The 5,511-nt window shown below is 33.8% G+C and overlaps 1 pseudogene; it reads right to left on the bottom strand.

Annotated features, from left to right (window-relative positions):
• Nucleotides 1-4,082: 4,082 nt before the first annotated feature.
• LOC141590139 (calcium-transporting ATPase 4, endoplasmic reticulum-type-like) lies at nucleotides 4,083-4,919 on the bottom strand (annotated as a pseudogene).
• Between the last annotated feature and the right edge of the window lie 592 nt (nucleotides 4,920-5,511).

The raw sequence follows: 5,511 nt of genomic DNA, 5'->3' as shown, positions 1-5,511 counted from the left end.
GATGTTTGTAGCCTAAAACTTGAATCAAATTGATGAAGATTGAATTTCATAATTTGCATCGATTCTTTTTTTTTTTGGTTCTGGTTTTTTAGAGGTGGAAGGAGGAGAGAGAGTGGTCTTTTCTAATAATGGGGGAGATTGAGGGAAAAGTGGGTATTTGTAGGTTGAGTAAGATCTAATCTCAGTCATCCATCTTAGATTAGATTAGTGGTTCAGATTTAGAGGGGTAACTCACCAAAAAACCAAACTCATATGATCCTATTTCTATATATATATATATATATGAATGGGATCATGTGAGTATGACTCATATATTTGAGGATTGAGGATTAATACTAGCCACCAACTTTAAGAGATCCAATGTCTATTATTTAACGCGGATAATTAAGGGTATTATGGTAATTTGAGGAGCAGGTATAAAACCTCCATATTCCGTCGAAATCATTCATTTTCACCCAATTCGTTTCTCTCTCTATTACCCTCTACCTTCTTCTACGTTTTCTCCCATGGAATCCCTAATTTCCTAACCCTTTATTTCGTGATTTCTATGTTTCGATTTCAATTTCAACTCAATAATTTACCGTTCTTCTATTTCTTATCAACGATCATGCTCTTTCAATCAAAATCGTGATATCAGGTACATCTACTTTATCTTTAATTTGTAATTTCAGCTTTATTTTCATGATTGTTGTTTTTGCTACATATATTTGTAGTTACTAGTCATCTTACTGCGTTTGTTATGATTTTGTAGCTACTATTGTGATTTCCATGCTTTGTATCTCTTTTCCCTAACTCAGGTTTAATTTGTGAGAATCTCATATGAATTATTTGTCTTCTTTCTCATACATCTAGGTTTAATTCGAACAAGTTACAAATTTGTTATATATTCAGTAATTTTTCCTGATCTATGTTCAATTCACCTGGTATTATGATTTTTTGTTCTCGATTTATAATTTTGCTGAGATTGATTCATATTGTCTTGTTATTTGATTGCGATTTTAATTTATTTCACTTTGATCGAGTTTTGTTTGTTATGTAAAATTAATTTACATTTTTAGTATCTTATTTCACATCTTCTTAAACTTGTACCAGATTGATGTACATCTGTTTTACATTGTTACTCCTTAATGTTATCTCGTAGTAGTAGTATACATTTAGGTTCTTAATTGTTCGAAATCTTATAAATATCACATCTTTGCTGCTGAAGTATCACATATTATGAGTTACTGTATTAAGACAAGCTCATTTTACTTTCTTTTTAGAAGTTTTTAGTTGTGTAACTTCTTATGGATTTACTTATGATGATGATGTGGCTGTATATTGTATCAATTTGTAACTAATTAATTAGCTTCTAGTTGATATATATTGGACTTCCATGGTTTTAGGTCTCCTGTTGACATAATGAAATATGTGAAGTCATGCTTCTGTTTTAGGTGTCAAAATTATCTTATTGTGTTATGCAGGATCTTATGACACTCATGGAGCCATTTTAGCTGGTGTGATGAAAGTTTACGACATATATATGTAGTATTGGTTCATATATACACTCATGACTCATCTAGATATGGGGCAGTTATTAGCATATTGGTTCAAATGCATGAAGTAATGATAGTAGGTCGGATCATTAGATGTTTGAAGAACAAATATATCAATTGAGGTCCTTTTAAGACCGTTGCACTTATAACTGCCTGCTTCATCTAGCTGCAGGATTATGGAGTGGATTTTGATGACAATGAGCAGTACATGAAAACATTCAGTTGTCTATGTGTATGGCATGTGCTCATGGCATATATTTTATGTGCATAAATCTTGTTTTGTGGCCACCTCAATTCTCAGTTTAAGCCCAGATGATTTAAGGTCGGCTAACATGAATATCTTTCGAAACGTAAACGACCAGTTCTATAATGTGTCTTCTCTTGTTTTGTCTTATATATTGTTCTTGACCATCTCTGCCCCATTTAGGAGATGTTAATCCTGTTTTGTCCTATAAGTATTTGCTATTTGATATTCATCTATTTAAAAGACTGAAAAATCCTGAACTTTTTAATATAAAAAGTACTATCTCTGAGACTGTTCGCATAGATACTGCCTTAAGGACTAACACTCCATTTACTTTCCTAAGAAACTTTTCACCGTGGAGGAAAATGTTGACATAGTATGAAGATATCCGTATGAATGTCAGCCTTTTGAATTCTCGGCTACACCACCTTCTAAACCTTGCAGTAAGATCAGATGTCGTTGTCTATAGAAGAAGATATATAGAAGCATGTCGTGAACGTACACACTGTGAGTGCGAGACAAAGAACATGGAAATGATACTTGCTAAATTGAAGAAGGTTCATGTTCTACTCGCTTCTGAGGTGAAGGTTTTGGAGTCCAAGGCGGGTTGGCAGAAGTACATGGAAGCATATTTTAAGTTTATTCAAGCTAAAGACGAGATCAGGGAAATTGAAGCTTTGATAGTTGATTTTGACAAGTTTTTTAAGCATTGTGATACAGTCATTGAGACCTTGAAACTGAAGGGTAATAAGCATGAACCTAAGTTCCAGGAACAACGGGTAGAGGAAGCAATTAGAATGACAACTAGCTAGATATGTTGGACAAAAAATTGTAACTGGAAGTACATGGATGTAATGCTGGTAGAACTTATTTCATTTGTTACTCAATCCTTAATTATTTATGGTGTAGGTGAATATTGTATCTCAAGATTACAAAAGTAGTTATGGCTAAACAATTTCTTTTGTCTCTGATATAATTCTTGGTAAAGTGTGATATTGTTTCAAATATCATGTGATATTTTACTTTAATGGTTGTGATATTGTTTCTCATATAACACAAGTGGATAGGGATTTAAAATTTCTTTTTACTTAAATATTGTTTTGTATATAGTGTGATATTATTTTACATACAATGTGATATTGTCTCTAATGACTTGTGGTATTTTATTTTACTGGTTATGATATTGTTTCACAGTAACATAAAATTGGAGACGCCTTTTAAAATACTTTTAACCGTGATATTGTTTTGTATACAGAGTGATATTGTTTATAAATACATGTGATATTGTATAACAATATCACACAAGAAGTATTGTCTACAATTAAGTGTGATGTGATGATATTGTTTCAGAAGAATGGTGATATTGTTTCAAATGAAGTGTGATATTGTTTACAATAACGTGTGATATTGTAAAATACAAAAGGCAAATCTTGGTAACACTATATTATTGATTCTGGGGTTTTATGATATTGGTAACCAAAAATGAAGAAAGAATATAAAATTGTTGCCATTTGGAATTACATTTAAGCATAAAAGAATGTGTATATATGAGTAAAATGAGTAAAAAAAGACGATTTTGTTAAGTTGATGATGTAATATAGACTTTCTCAGCATGCACACAACCTCTTAATCAACATCCGGAAGTGAAACAATCTGCAAAAAAAGAAACCAAAGATAAAAAAAACATGTCAGTAGTAAGTTTAACACATTAATAACAAACCTGTGATATTGTTTCTAAGAACTTGTGGTATTTTATTTTAATGGTTCTGATATTGTTTTAGAGTATCACAAAATTGGAGAGTCATTAAAGCACTTGTGAAATAGTGATATTGTTTTATATAAGGTGTGATATTGTTTCTAATAACGTGTGATATTGTTTCTCAGTATCACAAAAGTAAATATAAGTAACAAATCTGCCTGAGGTTTCCTGATATTGATAAGCAAAAAAAAATATATAAAAATGAGACAACTTAAGATTGCCGCTCAACTCCGGCGTGCTACTACTTTCAGATCTCATATAAAAAAATACAAACATGCCGCTGTAATGAATGTAATACACAACTAACCCTATATCTATCATCTTTATCAAAACAACTAACACGGCCTCACACAATCATGACCAGTCATGCCAGCTGACCATAATATTTTTAACTAAGTAAAAATACACCCTAATTACATAATTAATATCTCTCAAAATTCACACAAACCCAAATAGAACTCCATACCACTTTGTGTGGTTTAAGTGAATCAAACTAATATGGTTGGAATGCCAATACTTTGAGACAACCTTTCCGCTCTCATGTCTACATATAATGACTTGATCTTAATCTAAGAACGCCAGTGGAAGTAATGCACATGCCAAAAGAGAAAAACAGGAAGGCAAAATTTTTCTCAAGTTTCACCTTTAATGCAGCCTCAGTAGGCATACAGCTGGCAACAAAGTGACCACCAGATTGTTCGACACCGGCATCATTGCATATAGCCGCAACTTTGGCAATTATTTGAAGATTTGTATGCATGTCACCGGTAGGCCAGTCTTGTATTAGACCATCAGCTGGATCATAGGTAGTCCCCTCCACATTGAAGGTTCTAATGGCACCTCACCTCGAGCCCATGGCAACAAGTTTTGACACAGCCATCTGATTGGTGGTCAAAGTACCAGTATTGTCGGAACAAATAACAGTTGTGCAACCAAGAGTCTCAACACTATATAATTTTCTAACCAGAGAATTTTTCTGAGCCATCTTTCGTGTTTTAAGGGCCAGGCAAGTCGTTATAATTGCAGGGAAACCTTCAGGAATTGCAGCAACATCCAGTGCTACAACAATTTCAAAGTAATAAGTACACTTCTCAAACGAGAAATTAAAGTTCGTTGGCGACCACCCATCATCGACATATTCCCAGGTAAGGAAATACTTGACATTGATCATCCAAACCAATCCATTGCTTTCTCGCCACACCCCAACTATAACATTAGAATCAATATCAAGAATATCACCAATGGCTCAACAAACGTCGTAATCCCCATCTCTCCACCTTCATCACCATCATACCACGCAAGCACATTGAAGAACAAAACAATATCCTAACTAAAGTATCATTAAATTGATCCAAAATCAACCTCCAAACTGAAACCCCATCATGCTTATCCAATTCATTCAATCTATAAAAAACAGTCAACAAACAAATTTAAGATAGGAAGGTGTAGACACCTCGTTTCGCACCTCGCAAAACACCCGGTGATGATTGGGCCGCATGTTTGGTACGCGGAACGATTTGTGACAATTCGTAAGTTTATCGTCAAGTGATTGCTCAAACATTAATGTCTACCTCTTAGTTGTCATCTACGCGTCGATACGGTCGTTTGTGATAATTAAAGTACATTTGGAGTCCGGTCTAAAACCGTCTTCATTTTCTCGATAACCGTTAAATCCCGAGTCGAATGTTCGGAATGTTCGGATATTTCTATTCCTTATTTTATAAATATTTCACAATCTTTTAATCTTTGGTAAAGAATTTCCCGTAATATTCATACAAAATATTAAGGAAAACCAAATTATCCCGTCATTCCATAACTTAAACACAGAAATCTTTCTTCCGCAGAAGGAAACCACTTGGGAAAAGGACGCAGATGTGTCGCGCCTCTTCCAAGAGACGCAGTGATGTTGCGCCTCTTCAAGGTCCTTTCCTGCGTATTTTTCGTATCTTTTTCATATCTTTCCGAGATTCACT

The sequence above is a fragment of the Silene latifolia genome, chromosome 7, assembly GCF_048544455.1.
Source record: "Silene latifolia isolate original U9 population chromosome 7, ASM4854445v1, whole genome shotgun sequence".
Taxonomy (NCBI): domain Eukaryota; kingdom Viridiplantae; phylum Streptophyta; class Magnoliopsida; order Caryophyllales; family Caryophyllaceae; genus Silene; species Silene latifolia.
The sequence above is the reverse complement of the archived record's forward strand: the minus strand, read 5'-3'. Positions and strand labels throughout refer to the sequence as shown.